The sequence below is a fragment of the Grus americana genome, chromosome 2, assembly GCF_028858705.1.
Source record: "Grus americana isolate bGruAme1 chromosome 2, bGruAme1.mat, whole genome shotgun sequence".
Taxonomy (NCBI): Eukaryota; Metazoa; Chordata; class Aves; order Gruiformes; family Gruidae; genus Grus; species Grus americana.
Genome location: NC_072853.1, coordinates 36,663,860 through 36,689,545, shown reverse-complemented (window position 1 = coordinate 36,689,545; position 25,686 = coordinate 36,663,860). Strand labels below are relative to the sequence as shown.

At 40.2% G+C, this 25,686-nt stretch overlaps 1 protein-coding gene across 5 annotated transcripts in view; it reads right to left on the bottom strand.

The window, feature by feature from the left end:
• The window catches only part of NCOA2 (nuclear receptor coactivator 2), a 193,084-nt gene that overhangs the window by 112,120 nt on the left and 55,278 nt on the right, over window positions 1-25,686 (bottom strand). For 4 of the 5 annotated variants that reach the window (XM_054818103.1, XM_054818098.1, XM_054818100.1 and 1 more), the window contains one exon: window positions 10,642-10,886. The exons of the other annotated variant lie outside the window; for it this stretch is intronic. The gene's annotated coding sequence lies outside the window, so the exon portion shown is untranslated. The remainder of the gene's footprint in view (window positions 1-10,641; window positions 10,887-25,686) is intronic. 5 annotated transcript variants of the gene reach the window in all.

The window sequence follows — 25,686 nt, the reverse complement described above, 5'->3', positions numbered from 1 at the left end:
TCACATGAATAGTTGCATTGCTCCGTTTCACATTTGACTCTTCGTTTGACTCTGAACAGAGAACAAAAGAAAGCCCATGCCACTGAGAAGATCAGTTAAGAGATATATACCAGAAAATAATCAAATGAATAAGAGCATTAAACCATTTATAAGCAGGTCATAAAATATGTTCACATACAAAATTCAAACGAAATCCCAAGCATTTACTAAAAGTCTGAATAAAAACTATCTCAAATAAATAAATCAAAATAGAGATTCTAAGGCCAAAACAGTCCATCACCTCATCTCTTGTACAACATGTATCATAGGATTTTACTCAGCAGCTCCTAAAGCAAGTCTGATACTCTGGCATCTGCCAGCAAAGTTTATGGCATTTATGCGTTGTTACCAACAACCTAGCCCTTTCAGACCTGACCATATCTGGACAAACATATACTGTCAAAAGTAGAAAAAACAAAACATGCACTTCTAAACCAGTGTCTGTGCTTGGAGGTGTGTCCATGGCTCTGTTCTGCAAATACAGTTAGAAACAAGTTGTTCCATTCTCAGAGCCATCATTCATGTCTAAAAGTGTTAACAACCTTCCAGACAAGGTAGATCTTTGATCTATATGCCTACCTAATACTTGAATAATTCTCCACGTGCCTGTAAAGATGCTGAATTTTTTCTCATTTTTGTGTCCGTTATTAACAACAGTGACAGAAGACTAATTCTGCACAAACAAACAGAATTTTAAAGTGTCACAGCTTTACTGAACCCTGTAGTTTTTCTTGCTGTTGGAAAATGTAATTCTATCCGAAATGGAAACCAGATTTGAAAGAACAAGCAACAAACAGAAGCTGGGAGAAGCCCTGAGACCACCTTTTAATTATTAAAGGTAAGAACTGGAACCTTAGAGTAAAAACATACAGAAATCTTCTGAATGAGACTATTGCTAGGTAGGAGTCCCACCAGAATAAAAATGCACAGGAACTGAACCCAAGCTGTTACATACTCTTTAATAAGGCACATCTCTTTAGAATGCTATCCATGAAGTCATACACTACTTCCAAAAACTGATCAGTCACAGTCAGTGCCTGATCTTTAGAAAACAGAAAAATCTACTGGTAACGCTGTATGTCTCCTTAACAACAAAAAAAGTAAAATAGAAATCAACATTTTAAAGCAAATCCTGCTCACAGGATTGGTGTCACCTATGATCCAGGCCAGGAACAAATGAATAGTCTTTCGTCCAGGCGAAAGCAAGGTAGATGATGTTTAGAGGAAGCTCACTCCACTCAGCTTAGCAGCAGCAGAATGAGCAAGGAACAGTGGAAAAAGCCCGCTACAAAAAAAGAGACAAAGAAAAGGCGGCGACAGAATTGACTCTCAAGCACACAAACGGGAAGGCTGAATGTACCCAAAGGTATCTACATGTCTGAACACAGGGAAATTTTTCACCTTGGCAGAAAAGTTTGATCAAGGACAGAGCTCAAACAACTGCAAGAGAAGACAAGACCGAAGGAGCGTAGCTGAGAGCTCAGGAAACCTCACTCAAACCCCAAGGGGATCCAGTAGCATGGAGACGTTATAAAGCCATTTGCTATTTTGTCGAAGTTTGTGCAGCTCCTCTCATTTTTCTATGGTGCAAAAAGTAGTTTTAGAAAGTTTGCAACAGAGTCTGAACATATACTGTTCTTCATATTACTGGGGGAATTTGGAGAGTTCAACACTGATCTTAGCAATTTGGTTAGCTGACTCATGGGGACCCCATTCCTGGTAAGGAGAAACAATCTGTCCCCAGCAAAAAGATCTTTCATGCCAGAGCCAGAAACCTTATGGGGAGTCTGAGGCGGCTCAGGGGGATTGACAAGTACCTGGATTTCATGTAGGTCCACAGAGCAATGACACAAGGGAACTGTGATGCAGGAGAATTGCTTTCATTCACATTTAAGAACAACAATTCTGCCATACATACTAGAGGCCAGGCTAATTGCAATGACTCTTTACAACAATGCATATATTTCTCTATTTGACTGTATTTGAATTAAGTAATCCAGATTATTTGTATAAATACACATACACAAAAGTAACTTAGAGGTTTTTTCTACCATCAGCTGAAAGAGTGAAATATAGTAAGTAGAGATCTTAAAGCTAGCACCCTCTTTGTACATGATTTTTCTATTATTTAATTTTCACCTGAACCACCTTCATTATTACAAGAGCTTAACTGTTTCCTAAGTGTGAAAATTCTTAAAACAGTGAATCTGAAAAAAATGCAAAAGTTAAAAAATCTAAATCATATAAAAATCTAAATCTTCATTTAGTATTTAACCTTATGATGATCAAGATAAACAACCAAGTGTGGAGATAATCATTACAGGCATTTGTTTTGGATGACCTGCATAGATTAAAAAGGTATTCAGTGCTCTCATGTAATGGGTACGTGTATTATTTCAGGATAAGAAGAACTTTATAGACTATCACTGCATGCCGACACATACAATTTTTTTTTATTATTTTTCTTTTACATATATACAGAGCTTTCCAGCCTCCCATGCTCTTTTCAGGTTTAGTAGTTACAGTCTCAAATTAATTTTGAAATTCTCCTAAAAGGCAATATAAAACTATACTATCAAAAATTAGTATTTGACTTCTCAAATGGCAAGTAGAAGCTGGAATCTGCATTACTTCATATGCAAATAAGATGCAGTTTATATGGCACAGTAGCTTGTAATTGATAAGGGCATTTTTAATGAACTGTTAAGGATGTGGTTTGCTATTAAAAGAGGTCGCTCATTACAAGGGATTTGCAATTAGATTTTGGTGGTTGGATGCAGATCCTCCCACCAGCTAATTCTCACAGTCCTCACTTCCTACTCCTCAGGGTAGTCACCAGCCTGCCCATGCCACAAGCAGCAATATTAGAAATACTGTCAAGATGCCATCATGGAAATAAGACCAGACCACGAGAGAAGGGAAGCTCTTCTACCTGGCCCCTTCCACTCCACCTTCCTCCACCCCCCTGGAGGCAGCCCTCTAAATTGTATTGTGGCAAACCTCCAACACTGTCCAGTTGCTCGGTGGCATCTGCTGCTGCAAAAGCTGCTCTCCATCTCCTCTGGTAAAAAGCAGAGCAGATGGAAATTTCCTGTAGGCTGGTCTTGGCCCACAGACCACTGTTTGGACCATACTCCTCTACGAATAAGAGCAATCTATTCATTGCATCGAACTGACTGGCCCTACTGTCCTCTTTTACAGCACAATCCCTTAACTCAGTGATAAAACACAGCGCAATGTGAGCAAATTTCATCGCCTGTGCTTGGGCTAGGAACTAAGCCATGAAGGAAAATATGGCCATGTCACGCTAAGCAAAGAAACGTATGAGTAACTCTGGCAAGCACCTAAGATAAGGTTCTTTTGAATGACTGAAGGTAATGTTATATTGATGTTATAATAAATTATTACCTACACACACAGACACAGAGTAAGCAGAAGCAGCAGCAGAAGCTGCGGAACCTTCCTCTTCAGAGTGGCAGCTCTATGTTCTCTTAAAACATTGGAAGACAAGAATAGGAAGGAATCCTTTACATAATTAAAAATGTTATAACCCTTGCTGTGTCCTGAAAGTTTCCAAATTTTACTGGGAATGAAAGAAACACCTCAAAATATCTAACAACCATGGTTTTTCGCAGGTCGCAAAGGAGTTCTCACTTTCATTGGTCCTGCCTTGTCTCCCCTGCTAAATTACTGCTAAAACCGCTAGGGAGCTCAAAGCAGAACTATGTCCTGATTTCTGTTCCCTTCTCTGTCGGAAGTATCTTGGTTTTTACACAGAGACTGTTCAGACTGCTTTTGCTTTTAAAACTCCATTCAGAATGATGAGTCCAAGTTCTCGTCATCGATGCAGCTCTTCTGGTTGTTCCAGTGGTAACACAAAGAGTTAGACAGCTTTTCCTGAGGAAGGGAAAACTTTAGGTAGCACAGGATGAAACAGTCCTTTTAAGGACTATTACCTTTCTTAGATAAAGTCAAAAGATGGTCACTATGACTGTATGATACTTCATAAGGTCTGCAGTAAGTATTCTCCACTATTTATCTGATAGTTGAAGAGGAAAGCTAGGAAAGGGAAGGGAAATGTTTTATATTATGTTTAGGACAGAGTAACGTTTTTTGAGCTCTGCCTAAAGGTTTCTTACAGGGCTTTGCAAGATGCAGTGTGCTACCTCTTCACATGAAGAAAAGCTTCTCTCTGAGAATCTGTCACAAGAAGAAAAGGTCCACTGTTGATTCCCATATGCGGCAGCTTCAGTAACCAAGCAGCGCTTCCCTGGAGAAACTCTCCTGGGAGAGCTCCCTTTCCCTGGAAGGGCTCCTCACTGGCTCTTCCCAGCAAGCAGAGTACGTGGGGAATATTCAGTAGGTATTTGCTGCTCAAGTGCCTGACATCAACAGGGACAGAGAAGTGATGACAGGCCCCTTCGGGATGAAAAGTTAGGGCTCTCCTCAAAGGCCCCAAGCAGCCTAAAACATATTTGAACCAACCTGAGAATGTACAGGAGCAGAAGAGGGACTCTTCCTTACCCTTTTGTACTCATGCTTTTCTGCCATACTAAGTGCATGAGCAGAGTCAAAGGCAGGATGGGTGAATTAACTCAGAAAAAAAAGCTGTCCAAAAAAGCTGAGCAATCAGTCCTCAAAAAATTAATGATAAAAGACTTTGAATAAAGCCAATTTGTAATGGAATGTAAGAAGGGAAGTCCCTCAAGAGAAAAACTGCCTACCAGCTCTGCAGCAGGTTCTGCTGCCCCGTGCAGTTTACCGTGGCACGAAGCCAACTTGGCGAGGCTCGCTCTTCTCCCAGGAGCCTGGCGGGGCGCCAGCCGCACTCACCGGCCTCGCTGCCGCTGCCGGGCTCGAGGGGCGATCGAAGATCCTGCTCTGTGAATCTGCAGACCTTGCTTATGGCCAAGAATACTTCTGTTTTAAAACGTTCTTAAGCAAGCCGAGTTCCCTCTGTTTGTACAGTGACTGAACAGGCGAAACGGAATACTTAACCCAGCTAGAGAAAATGAGCCGCAGATTGTTAATTATATGGCTATTTGCACTTTGACTGGAAGAGGAAGTAAGCTGGTTATAACTACTTTGGGCTTTACTCCTGCAACTGCATTGAAACCACATTTATGACAGCTGAAACTATGCAATTTTATATAAATGCGAGCACTTCCTGTTTTTGAAGCAAGTCCTCGGCTGCTCGCCCTTACCTCACAGTAACGTCGCTGGAACCAGAATGCATTAAATGTGCTCAGTTTTGAAGACTGGTTTTAAGACCTTATTTTACTAACTATTTTTAAACGTGTAGACAAAATGCATATATTGAACTGCTGCTGTCAAGCATCTCTATTCCTAGGACCTAACCGTACTCCTTAGGCGTTAGGAAACACATATGTTTTCCACGTGTGAGCCCAAAACGCCCAGCTGTCACCCAGGGCGTGCTCAGTCCCCGGTGACGTGGTCACAGCCACTCTACGACGGGGAGGCAGGCGCGTTGCGTTCCCCCGAGCAGGCAGGCTGTGCTCTGCGTTACACATGCCAGCAGATCTATCTTTTTCCGCTCGATATGCAATATTTCAAGTAATTTGTAATAGTAGCTTTGTTATTTTGCACAGTATGGTATTAATTCTTCATTGTGGCAAGTATACCTGCCATTTTACAGACACTGAGTATGGGGAGTAACACAGTCCTCCTGGCATAAATCGGAAGAAAATCATTATTTGACTAGAAGATAATTTTGAAAATACCATTTAACAACCCTAATAAGCAGCGGTATGTTTCCTGTGCCTTTTCTCTTACTTTGCTTGTTTATGTTAATTGGATCTCACAAACCAAACTTCTGCGATGACTACAATTACGTAAATCAGCACTCTGCTTTTCCATTGACAGTCATTTTCCTAAGAGTGTACAGCAGGAAGACTGATCGTATTGTTCAACTGAAAAGCAAATGCATATCCAGTAATTCCTGATGATAAATTGTGATAATTCTTTCTTACAAAAAAACCCCACCCACATTTAATTTACAATGTATTCCTCCAGATTTAGTTCATGACATACTGCTTCAGAGTCAAGTACCCCCTATAAATGCAAGATATTTACGGTCAAGGTCACCAAAATCCTTAACACAGAGAAGTGTCAGCATTTCTACTACCTTTTTGTTTTGCTCTCCAAGACCACAACCTCTTATTTCTGACCAATAGATCTCACCCTTTAACTATGAGAACTTGCCAGCTTTGTAGTGCTAACAGTGACCAATTACAGACCTCTTGGTCTCAAACTGGAAGAAGATTAAATAAAGATTCAGTTTAAAAGTCCTTATGCAAAAACCTCCAACTAAAAGAAACACTAAAGCTAAAATTTAAAATTCAATTACACCTTGATTTACTGATTTCTTTTCACTTTCAAAGTAAACACGGTATACAGTCAAACTTGTGCACTTCTTCAAAAACACTTCCCTCAGTTGCCTTCTTCCTGCCTCAAGTCAAGGCACGGTTTCAAAGTGGCAGACAAGCCAATTTGCAACTAGAAGAGGCTGGTCCTGCCGCCCCTCTTCCAGGTCAAGTGCGGATGTTTGTCCAACTCTGCAGTTAGCAAGTTCAAAAAGTTAAAGAGACAGCCAAGTAACCCAACCAAAAATGAGGTTAGCTGACCACCAGTTTGGCTCCCGGAGCTAACTCGCCCCAGAGTGGTGGTGGCAGCAGCAGCGGTGCTGGCACAAGGGAGAGGGGGCAATGCCTCAAGCAGGGAGGGTGTAAGCCATGCTTCTGGAAGCCGTTAGACCAAGGTTAGCTGCAATGATGCCACATTTGTGACATCTCCACAAAAACTGGCCCCGTGTTCAGCCCCTATCCTCCAAACAAGGGAGGATGCAGAAAAATCCAGTTCCTGGGGTGCAGTCTAAAGCTCCCCAATTACCTTAACAGCCTGCGCTACAGACTCAAAGTCTCAACTCCTCTTTTGACCTTTTCTTTTTTTTTTTTTTTTTTGACTGAAACCTACTGTTTCTACATAGAAGCAGTCAAGTCTAGATCTTTGCAGACTTATTCCCAAAAGTAATGTGAGCATTTCTAATAAGGAAAAGAAAAAAAGACTTAATGAAGGCAACCCGGATTAGCTAAACGATACATCATAGTGGAACAATTCTGCTGTTAAAGATCATGCAGATGTTACGATGGAGGCAAAGAAAGCCTTTCTTTAGCTACAGCACAGCTGCTGCATACGACTTCAAAAAGACTTGGCACAGGACTTCAGCCACAAAACTTCCCCCTCACTTCATTTCATGCACGTCATCTGAAACTTCAGCGAGCTGCACCAAGGACAAATCTGACACAAGAGGAGTTTGGAACATCTTATCAGCAGCGGGGTGGCTCCTTGCGCTGCCAATACTCACGTGCACCTTCACAAAACTCAACTACACATCTCCATTCCTCCCCAACCCAGCAATCCCTCAAAGGGCAATGATATCCCACACTGCTGTCCCTCTCATTTGTACTTGCATTATCTTCTACTTCAAAGACGACAACCAAATTACCACATAATTAACATGTATTAAAGCTTCAAAAATAGCCGTAATAAAAAGTAATTATCTGTTAAAGTAACATTAGAAAGTCTTATCAACTTCTCTTCACATCCTTCATACACTGAGCTACTCTGAACAGACACCCTGACCACACAGCTGAAAATGCCATAGCTTACAATCACAGTGAATTTATGTGTTCAATGCCAGTCTTGTATCTTCCACGTAATATATGCACTACAAAGAAAATACATATTCACTGTCTAAATTCAAAGTTCAGCTTTTCCCTTTAAATCTGTCAAAGTATTACAGCTAGTTACATGTAGTACACAAGAAGAACTTGCATTGGTTTTATATATTTAACAGTAAAGCATACAGAACTCAATTTGATCTGCATACTAGCATTACACTTACTTATGATTTCCTTTCAGTGACGATACTAATAGGAGATGTACCTGAGAAACCTAAACTGCTTTAAGATGCATGAGTGTGTATAAGACTAAATTAGAGCATTCCTGATGTATGGGAACAGAATCTTAGAAACTGTTTTTAATTTCTCCCTTTTTCTTCTTTTATTAATTCATGACATCAGCTCTATGACGTTATGACATTCTTAGCTTCCACCACGCGAAGCCATAAACTGATTTGTCACCTACAATATTCTTCCCACAGCTGTGAACTAACAGACAAAGAATAATTAGTCTAAACAAGAAAACAGCAGTAGCAGCAACTAAAATCCTGTTAACATTCAAATTTCATAAGTAAAACACAGTAGGAAAAACTGCAGAAACAAGGAAATATATGCAGAAATGCACTGAAAGAGGTTTTTTTAAAAAATTACTCAGTTACTTCATTACTAAGAACTTGATAAAAAGCTGGAAACCCAGGACTTTAAAGAATATTAATAACGTTGATTAAAAACAGTGAAGAAAACCCATTAAAGCAAAGGCAGCGCTTGAAATACTAGAAATATTAACCACAGTATTACTGTATTCATGAAAACATAACACTTCAAAATGACCTACTTTAATAATAGTAAAAAAAAAAAGAAAGAATATGGGCACTAACCCCCCGACTCTACTGGTTTTATAAAACACCATCTACTTCTCAGAATTAGTAACAGACTCATGAAACTGAACCAATTTGTTCAACAGATGTTTCAGTTAACCCAAAGGAATTTTACTTTTCTATTGTAGAAATAGAGCAGGCCGAATAAAATTCCACTATTCTTAGCAGCTTTCAAAATATATTAGCTCAAAATTAGCTTCCATTTCCATTCTTTCTTTCACGTAACAGAAAACATTTTCCAGACGGGATTAGACGTGCCACCAAAATAAAGTAGGCACACTGATAAAACAAGTTGCCCTCCTCCTCTCTCCCCGCCTCATTTTATGGGATACGCAGGAACGGCAGAGTTTTTATTTTTCTTGGCGTTCCTCTCTCCACATTAGCCGATAATCTTCCCCGCGCAGCTCTGCCAGCGCGCTGCCCCGCAGAGCCACAACACCCCTGCTGTTCCAGTCCCCTGCTTTTCGCCAGCGGGCTCTGCGAATTGTGCCATCCTTTCTTTCGTCACGTGTGTGCTACTGCGTCAGTCTCATTGCAACGTAATTTTCAATGCTCGAGCTAAAGCAAATAATTTCATTTTTAACTTCTACTCATAAAATACGGATTGTTTCCCCCGCCCCCTCGCCTTTTTTGTGTGTGTTTATGTTTAAAGATTTAAAGAGCAACTTGCACTGCACGGCAGTAGTCAAACAAAAATACCTCAGGTTTTCTTAGAAAGCAGCACTTAAAAATATTTCTCAGCGCCTAAAGCATTACTGCAGCCTTTCACAGAGCCATATGTAGTAGATCCCCCATGAGCAGGCTGGAAGGGGAACGTGCATTCTTACTCTGTGTATTTAATATAATATTTAGCCATTATCAAAGCTTCATAGCTTTTACTGTCTCTCTCCTCTGCAATAGAGAGTAACAGCTTATCTGGCAAACACACTCACTACGTTTCTAGGCACCGAAGACACGCTCTTGGTTAGTTCATAAAATCTGATCTAATGTTAGATATTTTGCATTCAGGTTAGCTAAGTTAAAACAATATTTAGCTTAACCATGCCTTGGCCAAAAAATTCTCTGTTATCTACTGATTACAACAGCGTTGTAGCTAGCTATGGACATCACACTGGGAAAATAGAAATCCTGAGCCTGAAGAAATGCAGATGAAATTCTGACCTCAAGCCTTTCTGATAGTGGGCATTACAAACGCTGTCTACTTTGTATCTGATACAATAACCAGGCACAAGAGGCATGTGCCTGCGATGAATGATGAATTTATGCGTCATTTTGGTTTCATGTACATATACTGAGTTGACAGCATCAAAAAATGCTGTGCTTCTTGCACCCCAAATCATATTATGCGACACAAACAACTACACTAAACCCAATCTGCAGAGGCAAGGACTCACAGGAGGAAATGTCAGAACTAAGTTTTAGAGAAACTTAAACTTTCCCTTTGTTTGCTTCTGTGGCATGCTATACACTGCAGTTATGTCATACCATGTCCACAGCACCTCTGCTTCATTCAGCGTACAGGATTACCACTAATCAAAACAGTAATCTGTTTTACTCTTGGTATTTGGCGTATGGTCCGATACCTTATTTACTGCACAGTATTCAAATTTTTTTTGGAAGACAGAACAAGTGATTTCTTTGTGAATTCAATGGTGCAGCTGAGCACCATTGTTATCAACATCATGGTTAGTCGTACTGTTACTCTGTTACTTCTAACTTAGAATAACTGTGTTATCCTAACTCCTAACCAAAGCAGCGATGGCTTTAAGGTCAAAACGATTCTCCAACTCTAAAGACAACTTTGTCTCCAGTTTGGCATAACTCAGACCTAATTTTTTCACAGCACTTAGCATTACATTGTGCTTTATATAGCACTTTCAGACCTCAACCCCCACTGCCTCACTCGCAATTATCAGTGCTCAGCACTTTTCCAAATCAGATCCAAAGATCTCAAGTCATCCGCAAGAAAGCAAGACACATACAGTTAGCGAAGACACGACAAAAGCCAGGAACGAGCAACTCACCTAGCATCACCTAGGAAGTCTGCAGCACACCCAGGAAGAGAGTCCTGTTCGCCAGGGCAGCATGCAGCTGCGCAGAGCACCAGAACGGTTTCTGCCTCCCGCGATCCCCTGCCTCGCCCGCCACGCACGTCCCGACTTCTGCTGGAAGTGAGGCAGGGGTACTACAGAGAACAGCCTTCTCCACCGCATCAACTGGATTCATTCCCAGAGCAAGTCCATCCCGCGCACGGAACGAAGCAGGGGTCCTGCGGAAAAAAACAGTGCATCAGTGCGCAGTTAAATACCATTACATTGCAAAGCTTCCTCACGAGGGGCCAAACAGAAGAGCTTTGCAAAGACAAGTTCAGTTTTGACATTCCTTGACTTTGACGCTGCCACGCTGCAAAAATGTTTGAATTTGCCACTTCTGAAAAAAAGAATTTGAGACATCAGACATTGTATGATGGGGTCACACTGACACCTACAAAAACCAGCAGTTTATACTTAGATATACCATAGTGGCAAAGGAGCAAACTGGTTGCAAACACAAAACAGTTCTCTGCACGGGGACTAGCAATAGGTGATGGTTAAAAATATATTCTCAAGGAGCTTCTACCGAAATCAAAGACTGTTTATTTCTAGTCAAAGATCTCTATAGAAAAGGTCCTTTCCAGAACAAACTCCTCTGCCTGTTTTCCTCCAGCCATATCCTCTGGCCCATGTTGATTCAAGCCCTGCTCCTTCTTCGTTGCTACCATCAGCACCCTTGCCAAGTCTCTCCTCGCCCCCACTGCTGTCTCTCCCGCCTCAGTCACTTCCAGGCTTGGCTGGCAGTGCCACACTCTACCCTAGACTCCCTCTCCTTCGTTCCCCAACACCTCGTTGTATTAACTCTCACCACGGCTCTGTCTCCCCTGTTCATAGTCTACGGTATTTTGGGGCACACCAGAGCCCCATGCGTGCCAGTGCCCCAGGGGTCTGCCTCTGGCTTTCAGGCACTGGGGTACAAGGCATTGGTTTTGCCCCCCAGCTCAGCCTCCCTCTCCCCTTCCACGCTCAAGATGGCATGCGAGAACTGTGATTTCTTTAAAAGGTTACAGTTTGGTTAGATCAGAGATTTTCGCACTGCTGACAAAGGCAAAGCTGTGACTCATAAGCTGCTCTTCTTCCCCAGTGCCTATCACCAGTGCTTCCCACACTGCCATCTAACTCCTAGTCTCTGCTTCGAAGGGAGGGACACGGAGCATTTCCAAAAAAAGGTTCTTTTTGTTTGTAAAAAAAAAAAAAAAAATCTACAATGAGAAATAACTTCTTCCACACGTTCTTACAGATAGCTAAATAATTTTGGCAGAAAGAAAAATTAAGCTCGAAGCAACGGCCTAGCCCCAAAGGCTAATGTTCTGCAAAGTTACATAAAACTCCAACCAGCATTCTATACTGGGAAGCATCAGGCAGCCTTCCTTACTGCAATTCCAGGTGCTCCCCTTTCATCCCTTAATAGCCTAAGTCATTCAGCTCGCTGAAACGAGAACTGTGCAAACACTAACACCTGAGACCAGTGGTCAAACCACGGGTAGCAGCTGTGGGTGGACGGTGCCGGAGTGAACACCACACAAGCCGCCTTTGTCTTCACCACCAGTTTTGGTGCATGCCTACAAGCAATGGTCAAACAGCATCGTCAGGTGAAAGCACACAGTCCAACTAGCATTTCTTTGGATGCCACAGTTTTCATCCTAGAGGTACCAATGCTTGCCTGAAAAGCTACAGGTGGTCATGAAATACTTCTAAGCCACAAAAACCTGAAGTAAAATGGGTTAGCTTCATTCCCAATGAAGGTCACATGCAGGTAACAGAGATAATTCAAGCAAATCCATTTTACCTCACATTTGTACTAAATTGGGAGCAGTCATGTATCAGTTACGAAGAGGAAGGGTAACTTCGTACAATACTATTGCTCGTGATCATCTCTCCCTGCCTGGAGGGGAAATAACCTTCTTGTATGAAACTCCAGGTAATTTTTTCTTTCCTTTTCTCTGTTTAGCAGTTATTTATCTCAGCATGAAAAACAAACACAGTACATTGTCAAGTAAAAGACAGAAAGAGGAAAACCTCTCAAAAGAGACAACACATTCTTTTAGAGCAAAATCCAATTTACAGATTTTTTTTTTTTTTACTAGCTCTTTATAGCATACAAGACAACAATTTCTCAATGGCTCTTGTAAATACATGGTCCAGAAGAGCAGACAAAAAAAAGAGAAAAACAGTGTCACATGCGCACGGATGGATGCACATTGTAGTATGGATTGAATTCACTATGGCATTTATTTTTCAATAAGAAATAATTATTTCCAAGGAATGACTAATTATTCCTGTGAGATCATATTTAGTCTAGAGACATCAGATGTACCTAATTTTCAAAAAGCACTTACGAAATATGGCAAAAAGTATGTGACCCACATGTACACTCCTAGAATATCCATGTTTATTCTTATGAAAATAAACTGAGAAGCTTCAACATCAGTGTGTAAAACATAATGAAGCATTAAAAGCACATTTCTGCTTTCAAAAATTACTAATAAATAATTTTTGTATCTTTAATTCAAGTAATGAAACTGGCTGTCAAGCATCTATAATAACTAGATTATTTTTTTAAGGCCAGAATAATTATCTGATTACTAGTTACAGTAAAGACGAAAAATATAATTAGGTTGAATGAAACTTCAGTACTTCAATGTACAATCATGGCAACTACACGAAACCTCTTCCTTAAAAAAGAGAGCAGAATTTCATGCACTATTTCATTTGGCAGAGTATAACATATTTGCTGTCAGCAAAGGACTTTTTTCAATGAAGAAAAAGGAAAGTATTTCCATTCATACAGCATCGCCCAACTGATTAGAAGTATCAGGCACTGGCAGTTCTCTCTCTACTGTAATAGATTTAGTTTCTACAGACCACTATATAGTGTTCCTAAAAACTCATCTGAAATCCAACAGACCTCCAAAAACGCTATCTGTTTGTTTAACATAAACTAACCTAATTATTTTGTCATCAAAATCAATATTTATGGCCTAAAACACTACCTCAAGTAGGAAAGCTTTAACGTAAAACAAATCATAAAACACTGATAATGGAAATGCTTGAAAAGGCTCTGGGACTGCATGTATTTATATAAGATTTGTGAATATATAAACACTCGGCTATATACGTCAAGAAAAAGGTGAGGCTCAGTGCAGTGAACTAACCATCAAAAAGACTTACCTTCCTTAGGACAAGTGTATTCTCACAAGGACTTAAGCCAGCTGGCTGAAGAGTATTGAATATCTTACCCAACAGCAAAGATTCATCCAAGACCATTAATTCATTGTAAGGTAAGATTTCCTTTTTCCTTTTTTTAAGTAGTTTCCAGCATTTTTGAAGTACAAAAATTCCCTGAAAACCTTCAGCTGCTTTTTGTTACTAACACAATTACCACAAAAGCCATACTACAACGCAAATAGTGTACTTGCTATGATCAACATGCTGCCATCATTTGATGAGGGATTCTTCTCTACATGTTAAAATTAATTCTGCTATTAAGTTTGTTTAGGGAAGCTGTTCTTTAAATCATCATAAGGAACATAATTGCCTACAACATTAGAACTTTCAATTGTCAAAAATCCCAAAATCATGCTTCCCTTTTTAATTTCAAGAAATATCTCAAAGAATTGTACTATCCTATATAACTACGGCTACACTAACATCAACACAAAAAACTACTTCATGCATTGATCAACATGTGTAGTGTAGTTTACTCTTTTATTTCAATGTGTTCAAATAACATGACACAATGAGCTCAGTATAAAATATTATGGTTCTTATGCAAATAAACAGACTCCCACATTAAGGTTACTGCTCCACAATACATTGCGCACAGCTGCTCACAGCTTGTCCTCACACTGAAAAGTAGATTAAAATGGAATAGCAACCCTATACCTGTATTCCATTGATTTTGTTGACTTAGGGCGTATTATTTAAGAAAAATTAAAGTGCAAGAAATTTGTTACCAATACTGGCAACAGCACCTACAACTTCCCACCGCTGTGGCACAGCATCCTTACTTCTGTAGCTCATTGTCATATGAAAAAAAATCCCGTGTCTTGGAAGCCAACTCCGACACAAGAAGCACCCACAACACCAACCCTCTACTGCTAAACCCATCCCCAGCACCATCGCAAGTTCAAAGGAATTTAGTTTCAGTTAAATATTTTTAAGTTTGAACGCCTCTTCCATTCTTTTCCAAGTATCTAGGGAAACACTGGGTGCAAAGTGACTCAAAGTATCATAGCTTTACAGATATCAACTCATGTCCCCCATTGACTTTCTTAGGATCTACGGCAATTTCCAGCACCTCAAGCACTGGTCTTACTAAAGGTTTTAGTTAGTCATTTCATAAGCACTTATTTTAGACCAATATTTAAGCTCACCTCACCTCACTCCATGTACTCTACAAGAGAATTTGTTTTTCTTAGTCTATGAATGACAGTTCCAAAAGTAGCTACAGAGCAAATAGTAGAGGGTGTATAGTAGTATGTTATCCATATGGTATCAACTAAAATAAATCTACTTATAGTCTGTTAAGTTTTCAAAATAACGCACTTATACCTATGTGTTATTTTACTTCCTTTTTTTCATTAAATCAGACAGTTATAAAAGCAAAACTGAGCAACAGCAGAGATATCGGGATATCTTGCACAGAAAGCTATCAGAAAGTCCGTAGAATAAATGCAAATACACCTGTAGTATTCTCTGATACTGAGAGCCACTGAAGTGGCTCTTAGGACGTATCTCAGAGTGAAGATGACTCCTGGCACACGTTTGGCAGTACTGCACCAAAGCAAACCTTTGAAAGCTATCCCACTCTTACTAACGTGGCTTAGAACAGGAATACACTGTGACCATTTATTTCTGTAAGCAAAACCCCCCTTTTTGCTACAGGGTTTTATGACTTTTTAAACTATGCTTTAGTTTTCACCTAGGTAACTTTCAGAAATCGGGGAAAAAAAAAAAAAAAGACAAAATTCATACATTTGCCAAAGACACAAGAAAGTTCTCCATAGAGCAGAGAATAAAAAATAGGAGAACTGAGAAATGGTATTGCTCCTAAGCATACAAAAATGCATGTCACGCACAGGTTCCTTAATAAAACAATGATCATTAAACTCTATTATACTGTTTGTGCCTAATTTGTGAGATTCTTTGGCTAAAACGTCCTTTTTTATACCATCTTGCTATTCCAGTAGTGTGCTTAGCTCCAGAAATTGTAGGTTTTGAGCCTGAAACCCATGATGAGAGGGAGCAGAGAACATTCTCTAACAGATACTCTGTGAGCAAATGTGGTTTTGGTGCCTCAAAGCTTGACAGCTCTGATCTAATCCGCCGATTTCTCCTCTGTGCGTTGGGCTACATTTGTAAAACTTAACAAACTCCTTTTTGAGATCTTATTTGAACCCAGAAATCCTTCCTCTCATGGAAATACCCCAAACACCACCACGTTATTCTGGACAGAAATGTTCAAAGTGTGCTGTTACACCAGGGTGCTGAGCCAACCTAACAGCTAACTACTACTAAAAAGTTCTTGTGCTCCTGTCTCTTTCCGTCCACTCATCCTATCCTTTAGTAAACCTGTTCAGCTCACTAATCCAGCATAAAACTATTCACTTTTTTTTGTAGATTAGCAAACTGAATCAGTTCGTCAAGTGCTGAGAGTAGTTTTACAGCCAGCAAGATGGAGGGACATGACAAGCTGACCAAGGCTGTGTGGAAGACGACAAGGAAAAGGAAAAGTCTTTCATTTCCAGAAGTCACCATTTTTTCCTCTACCAGATTAGCTCAATTTATTCTCCCATACCAAACCTTCTCACTCATCTGTTGATGCTTCTCCACTTTGCATAGATAGATTAACACTTGCTAGCCTAAAGACTAGAAATCAGGCATGTTTGCTGTCAGGTGAGTGCATTTGTCTCAGCTGACAACCCCTCTGAACTGCACACCTCTGCCTCTGCAGCCCGATGACTATCGCCATCTCCCGTCTCTCCTGCTGAAGGTGAAGAATCTCCAAAAACACCAACCAGCAGTTTCCAAACTGTAATCCATGGTCGATAGCCATGGTAAGTGGTCTATAGCTAGTGTGGCAGTACTGTATCGCACACCATAATTGTAAATGCCTAAATTTCACAGGGTTATAGCAGTAGCCAGTGAGAAAATTTAGTAACGGGGGAACACCCTCAAAAAATTAGAGAAGCAACTCATGATAAAGCTTGCCTGGCCTGGATCCTTGTGCAAGAACTGAAGGCGGCCCCCAGTACAGTTGACGGCCAGAGCAAGCCCCATTCTTAATCCATGGTCTCAGTGGTACTTCTCTCATCTTCAGCCAGGGTGGCTGGACACCATGACCACCACACACGTAATACAATTCAAACTGGGCGGTGAAGCAGTTATGGAAGCTTTTGTATGTCTTTCAGCAATGATGAAAAAACCCAACAACATTAAGTTCAGTATTTTGGTTTCAATTCAGCCGCCTGGTTTCTATTATTTTTTAATTTCTTGCCAAGCATCCCGTTGTTTGGTTTTTTTCCTTTAAGCCAACGCATCAGCAACTCACTGTACCCGGATGAAGAAACAGCTTCTTTATCACATAATTTCCCCAAATGTGAAATGGTTTCCATACTTACCTCCAGTGACAGTTACAACATAGAAACAAAGAATTGTTATACGTTAATCCCACAAATTTCTGAGTCAAAAAGAATGTACAGCATTGAAATACAAGTTTAAAATGAGATAATTCTACTCAATTTACTAAAAAGTCAGGTAGCACATACTATGCATATGTATTTCTATAGATATACACATGTATATATAAAACTATAAAACATATATTATACATATAAATTCTAATGCTGGCTAAAAAAAATTGCCCCAAAAATGCTACTCGGTTCTTCTAAAAATCAAAACAGCTCCAACTGTATGACTAAATTTGATGAATCATTTTCTTTTTTTGTTCCAGGATCTTTCTGCAGACACCCCCAAAAATGAGGAAACTGCTTTTGTTCCTGCTGCACACAAATGGAATAAGTTGTATCTCTCACAAGAGAGAAAATATTTTAATTGTTTCAAGTGTTCCTGAAGTGCAAGTGGAAGCAAATGGAAAAGCTGCCATATTTACAGTTCAGCGCAACTGCAGTCCACAACTTTCACCACGTCTAAGTAACACTCTCATGCAAGGTAGGGTGCACAGGAATTCTGACTACATATAAATTAAAGGAGGTAAAGAGAGCTTCACACTTCGTTACGACTGTCGGCCACGCTCATCACATCTCTTCGTAGCGCCCTCAACACCCCATGCCACGTTTCCATCCTCCTCTATTGCACAGACTACTGACCCACTGCATCCGCTCCTTGAGTCACATGAGCACCACTCCTCCCTTCAGCCACTTTTTGGGAAGCTGAGAGCCTTTTATATGATTGCTACCTGACTGGTTTCTAACCAGGCAGGCCAGTTTTACTGCTGTCTTAATGACTGCAAATGAGACAACCGAATTTTCCAGTTTTCTGAGTAGCCACTCCACCAGGAGATGTGTGGAAACGCTGGTGCACACACTTGGCTGTGGCCCTGCAGACTCCCAGCTCTTGCACCACATCTGTGCTGTAACCCTTGGCGTGGCTGGTACCATACACACGCGCAGAACATCTGAGCACGCAAACCAAGCATCTTCAGGTTGCTTTTTTGTTTGTTTTTTGTTCGTTTGTTTGTTTGTTTTTAATAACTGGCCAGCTGGCATGCCTAACTCTATTTTTCTCCTCTCGCATGTCAGCAGGACGGTCAGCCCATCAACAGCCTGCAAAAGGTTTTGTAAATCATCCTTTGGTAACACCAGGGCTTCCCACCCCACGTTTCTTCTACCTCTACTTTCACCCCACTTCCCATACACCCCAAATCCTCATTCCCACCTATCTTCCTTCTGTTCAGGGGGTAAGTCTTTCAGAGTGCTAACTTTTTGAGCTGCACTAGGAGGATGGGCAGAGAGGGAGCTGGGGATATTATGCTGGAAGGTGTTAACGGCCACCATCAAATGGTTCTTTGATCTCCAGACAATTACAGAGCTGGGCCTGCTAACCAGATGCAAGGGGCTCCCTCTTTCCCCCTCGTTTCTTCCTTCTGCATCCCAGACGGGCAGAAATGCCATCAACTTGAGTGCAAGGCCTTATAAACCAATTATAGGTTTATTTTAAATTTTAAAAGAAGAAAAGGACTATTTTGCTTTCATAGGAGATGTCAGAAAGAGTTTGCAAACCAACAGTTTAAGTCTGAAAGAGACTCTTGTAACAACTCCTGTCTGCTTAAGAGCTGTCCGAAAGTATGCAATTTGATTGCTGAAGTTTAACAACACTTACAGTTCTCAAAAGTTCTTATCACAATCATGCATAAAAAAGAGAATTTTTTTTTAAAGCTTCAAATACTAGACAAAAAGCATATGAGGTTGTTTTAGTGCTTTCTACTAATTAGTACTGCTTTTATTATACAGGGCAAGAAAATGTCGATTTTTTTCCTAAACTGGCAGTGAACAGCCAATTCAGTAAGCTGCGTTTTTGTTTTCTGTGACAGGGCAGTGGAAAAATCTCTTTCATTTATTAGGTCTACAGAGACCAAAACTGGCCGGGTGTCAAACTTGCTTTGTAAAAACCCAAATCCATTCAGCCATGTGTAGATTCCATAATTCTTTACAACCTGTTATCAGTATCAACTTCACAAAAGACGAACCTTTGGTGTCTTCCAACAAGTGTTACTGCGACCCTTTATAAAAGGGAGCAAAAACCTGAACTGACAGTTCAACACAGAAAGAAAGAAAAAAAACGAACCCAACTAATGGCAGTGCCAAATTACATTAAAATCTAAGATCTCTTTTTTTTTTTTTTTTTTTTTTTTTGCTAGATGAGCTTTGCATAAAGATATAAAATGAGGTCTCCCACAAAGGTGGATAAGCATGCTCAGTAAGTATTTAAATTTTAATAGCTCTGATTGCTCCAAGCCCCACTGTATGCACTACTTAAAGTGTGAGTTCATCACCTCACTCATGATTGCAGGGTAGCCAGAATTTGTCATGGGGACAGACAGGACAAGGCCTTAAACTGAAAGGGTGCTGATGGCAACCTGAGATAGAAAAATGAACTGTTTTTCAGAAGGATGGGACTTTCAGGAAGGAAAAAACTACCAGGGCGGAGTGACTGACTTGCTTTTAACTACAAGGATAGCTTCCTAGATGGCTTTGATGACTGATTAAAATGTGCTGCCCTGTTAAAAAGGTACTTCTCACATTGAGTCAGGTACACAATATATTACATCCAGCAAAAAAAATTAAACTTCAATTTTGGGTAAATACACCCAACATCACATTCTTACATTTTCCATAGCAGAAGTTTTTGAATAACAGCACCTACAATACTTTTTAATCTCAGACTTTAAAACTGAGAGAAGTAATTAATTATTTTATTCAACTTGCTATGCTAAGAATGCTCTGTATCTGTCTATACCAACAGCATTTGCTTGCATTGTCCCACTTTTTTAGCAATGGATTCTATTGCATTCATTAAGATAAAAAGAACTGCAAACTAATTCACAAATGTTTCCCACATTACTAAGTACTATAAACAAGTAATTCTAGTGTCCTCATTCAGTACTACGTTTGCAATGCTGCAAAATGCATCTGATGCAAATGTGAACATTCGCAGTCTAACAACACCGTTCCATGCAAGTTACATATATTTATCAATACAGATAAACACACAAAACACGCATGTGATTTTCTTCAAAGTTTAATAAAATCCACTGGGTCTTTAGGTCTCCTGAAAGTACGTGCGATTTTTATCACCACCGTATAAACAGTCCTCTGTAATACCCCTGTCCTCACGACGCAGCCTGCAGATCACAGGAATGCAGACACTCTCAGCTTAGTTGCATCTGCACAAGAGCGCAGGGAACGTTACACAGCACCATTTCTCATAGGGAGAAGGAGCAAATCCGTACTCCTCACGCACAGATTCGCCACAATTCAAACTTCAGCCATAATTTGCTGATAGCCTGGGGGTGTAAGGAGTAAAATTTTTAGAAGTAAACAAACGCAGCATTCATGAATACAACGTAGAAACAATTTAGCGCCATTTTTGGAGTACAATGTATAAACGTGGCTCATCTACTTTCTAGAAATCTGCTGCGAAACGTTCAGACTCTCCTAATCTTTGTCCCTGGCTTGAAGCAAAACAGCTTTGTGTTGCCTCTAAAAATAGGGAGGGAGTAGTGGGGGGTGGGAAGGGGAGAGAAGAAGAGGGTAAGTGGGAGTGAGAACTGATATACCATACTGGCATTAATTTATAAAAAGGCCAGTGAATTGTATTCTTAGACTATGGCTTTTCTAACAAAGTCAGGCACATTCTCAATTATCAAATAAAAAGCGCCATCCTGTACTTTTTATTTTGTACATGCACATGCAAAGGAAAAAAGGAAAAGTTTTGTTTCATCTGTTACCAAACCCACCATTCTGCAGTCAACACTTTTAATGAAATACAGGCCAAAGGATTAGTCAGAGCAGATTCATGGAAAAACAAAGGAAATCTGTATGCAAATACAAGCCTATCACAGTAACTAAACCCAAGAATGAATCCTGCTCGAGTACCTCCAAATACTGCCCTACAAGGCTCCCTCCAAAGGCTTCCCCCAGCTCCACAGCAATTAGCAGCAACTTCAGTAGCCTCTGTCCTGAAGACTAATGATACTAATATCATAATTAAAGCACTAACTTACGTATTCCAAATGTGCCAGAAATATAGTCCATATGTGTTAAAAGTACTTAGAAGATTCTGCTATTTTTTTTAGGGAAGGAGCAGGCAGGGACCTGGCGGGGAAGGCTATAGGGGAGGCTACCGGGTATAAGAAAGGCTGCTTGCTGCAGAGCAATTGCCCAGCTAGGAAGACAAGTTATTTGAAAGCTAGAGTGTTACAAACACATAAAGAAAGTCGTGCTTGTCACCAGAAAAACTCGGCTGTTGCGAGGAGCCAGAGTCCGTCTGACAGACAGGCCACGAGCACGGAGCGGCACCAACGCGGCATCGCAGTCCTGGCCCAGGAGAGGCAGAAGCAGCAGCCCAACGCTTTCCGTCGCTTAACATTAGGCCGAACTCAGCTGGGGCTTTGTGTGAGTAAAATATGGCTCTAGGAGTTCTTCTCAGAGGGTTATTTTTAAATACCTGACCATATGAGCTTCCTTGGAATAGGAAAAAAGGGGAGGCAAAACTAAACAGTCATTACATATAGATTTAAATATAACATTAAAAAAACCACAAGATATTTAAACTGACTAGAAATGTTCACTTTCATTTTAATTTTACAGTTGGCAATAGACCTGAACCAAAAAAGGTTATATTCTGACCTAGATGTGCAGCAGCATGGAGTTTCTAAAACCAGTCTATAAACAGAAGGGAAGGAGGGGAGGAACTTGCTCAAAATCTCTCACTTTGAGTCTTTATTGAGATATGTGCTAAAGTCGCTCAGAGCTGGTAGAGAAAGCTCAAGTAGCAAAGGCAACAGTAGTAAGTTCGCAAAGGGAGTACGTGGTTGTACAGAGTTCAGTTAACAGCAGCAACATCAACAAATAAGGACGGGAGGTTTGACCCTGAGTTTTCTCAATGCTACTTTCCCTGGAAGAAGCATCTGCACTAATGCCAAAAAGGCACTTGTAAGTCTCTATCTACTTCTGTTTCAAAATACAGACATAAGAACATCTAGGTCTACGTAAATCATCTCGGACAATGCAGTGGGATGCTCAGACAACACATGGTCACATGCGTCAAGCATTATCGAGAGAAAAGGCTGAGACCCAGAAAGAAAACACGTTAGATCTAATGGCACATTTTGGGAATACTGTTTGACTGCTGGGAATCTAACAACTGTATTTTTCCAGCAGTACCTTTAGAATCAAATTCCATACTACTACCTAAAAATAAAAAGCAAGCAACTGCTTGATAACATGCTTTCAGTATATAAGAAGCATATTTTTGTTTATAGAAAAAAGTATCTATATATCAATTAATCTCAAATCAACTGTCCCCTTCTGTTTACTTGGGATTTTTTTGGCTGTCACTATCAATAATGCATGCAAACATTTGGATAGCTTTGCCATAGTGCTGGTTAATTATCCATTTGCTGAAGTTCTTCTGAGCAAAATTATTTTATTTGTCAAACAAAATTGTCTCTTTAATAGAGTGTTTTGACAACAGAACAGCAAAATTTAAGTATTAAAATTACATTCTATGATCTCAATACGTGACAGTGTTAGCCACTGAAAGAACGGCACTTCTTCCAGTGTGCACATTACCTTTCATGGTCACTGTTACTGCTTACTCTCTCATCTTCTCTTGGCTTTCTAACTTGGACTTTTATATCATTAGAAGAAACTGATTTTTTGGTTTCAAGAAAAATGCACTCACCCTGTGTCTCAGAGTAGAAAACACACAGATACTAAGCCTTCTTTTGAGTAATAACCTCCTAAAAAACACACAAACCCTAAACCAACCCTCCCTCACACAGAAGAAAAACACCAGAAAGACCCAAACCCAAGTGATAATAGTTAACGCTTACAGGTTTAATTATTTAATGTTTGGATATTCAATACATTTTAATTTACTATGTGTACATCTGGATTTCTGGAACTGCACAGCTTCCCTTCACACGGCAGAGCACAAAAATATTCTGCACTATCTGTCCCAGACTGGTTTCCTTTCCGATACATACACAACATATATTTGAGATGAGCTGATAACTCACTTCTGGTTCTGCACAAGTACTGTAGCTAATGAAGTTTTTGGTTGTTTATTACAGGGGGAAGGAAGAGGTACATTGACTTTTAATGAAACTGTGACGTTGTACGAATCTTTCCTACAATGGCTGTTCTTAAATGTTCCTTTCAGTTCCAAAGCAGTAATTTTCTTTCTGAGCTTATAAGATCTGTCTCAAAGCACCCAACTTTTGAAAAAAACATTAAGGGGGAAAAAAAAAATATTATGAGCATTCACACCACATGTACCATGTGTGCACTAATCACCCACACAAAGAGAATAAACACCTCTATTACATATACTTTTGAGCATCAACAAAATCTGTACTCATTTATATTTGTAATACCCCTAAGGGTCCTAGTCATGTCCCAGAACCCTTCATCTCTGACAACGCATTTTGGGTTCCCTCACCCCAAAGAGCTGACAAAAGGCTGAAGGCAATGAACTGAGACTGACAGGGGAATGAAATGAAAAGTTTAATATTTACAAGACAAGATTTGGAGTTGCAGCCATAAATTAGCTTTCTTCAGAGTTGTTTTATCCCTTGGTATTTATAACCAGTTACAAGATAATAGTTAATTTGGCGTGAGTGCAACTGAGTATCTGCAGGAGACTAAAGCCATTAAAACCATCTGCAGACAGAAAGTGGAAGTCAGTCATACCAGGGCTACTTCTTTCTGCTGTTACCTTTGTATCTTGAAGAGACGCTGCTTCCTTTCCATCCATATAAAACTTTTCAGCGTTCAATAGAGTCAAGTTATAAAACCACAAGAGGAAAAGGCACGAAAAAAACCCCCACAAAATCCCTTAGCACCATCAAAAACAGGTTTCACATGACAATAAGGGTTATCGTCTCATTCGTTTTGTTTCCATGTTAATGTATCAAAAAAAACCCCAAACAGATCACAGGAATAGAACCTCCAGCTCTTGAGTTAGGATCTAACTTAGCATGTCTGAGCAAATTAGTCTCCTCGCATGGATTAATTATAACGCGTTTAACCACACACATACCCTTGCCCAACTGTGCTGCCCTCTGTACTTCACTAAAATATTCACTAGATCCAACGTTTTCTTTTACTTTCATTGCCCGTTGCATGACTGCATATACCATTTATTGCAGTATTCAGAAGCATTCAGTGTCAAGTATTATTTTTCTAAGAGAACTTTCTGTGAAGCTCATCAGTATGTTGACCTGCTTTGCTTACAGCACCATTTGCATTTAGGATCAGCATTATGCGCGCTTCTAGCATGGGCAACAGGCAGTATATACATGTAGGTGGTTATTATGGAAACTTAGGCCCTTATTTTCCAGAGTACTTGGGAAATATATTTATTTAAATATTCAAAGCACATCATCTCCTGATTCAAGAGTACAGCTTCTCCTTCAGAAGACTGAGCACTCAGCATTTTTGCAAATCAGACCAAAGCTGAGCACATCAAGCAAGACGCATATTTAGTGCTGACCTCCTAAACAGCCGAGTGACATGTGGAGCATCACACGGGAAGCGAGTGGCAGAGCCCTGGGCAGAATTCAGTTCTCTACAGCTGCCTTGGTCAGGAGACTATTTTCTGACTGCAATCCTTGCTCTGTTCCATTCTCACCACCCATTTTCTCCTACCAGTAAGACAACAATCCAAGAGCACCCCTATGAAGAATGGGTCCATCATATGTCCTAAATACAACAGGGGTCCGGTAGCAAAATTTATGCGGTGACACAGCCGAGGCCTGTGGCGTGATGCATATGCATCAGGGAACTGAGCTATGCTTGAAGAAATAACCTGAATTTTGGCATTTTAAACTAATATGCCCATAGCTTTTGCACCTTTAGGATTCTTTCAGTATTTTTGGTATGTCATTTCTTGAGTTTTGGACAAAGCAACAGCAACAATAATAAATCATTGCTTGGCATCATGACCACAAGCATGATGAAGACAGGGCAAGTGGATACCTCACAGTCCCAGAACAGATCTCCAGTGCCTCAAGCTCTCAGAGCAAGCAAAAGCAAGACAGCCAACTTCTCATATGGGTTCATTTCATAGATACTACAAAGAGTAAAAAGGTGGTGAGTCTCTAATCTTTGTTTTCATTCCTAAATAAAACTATTTCCTGAAACTAGATGCTCTCCCACCTCCTGTTCAGCACAGCACACAGTACCTACTGCATGGTCTGCTGGGTGGAACACTTCTCCAGCTGCTTGA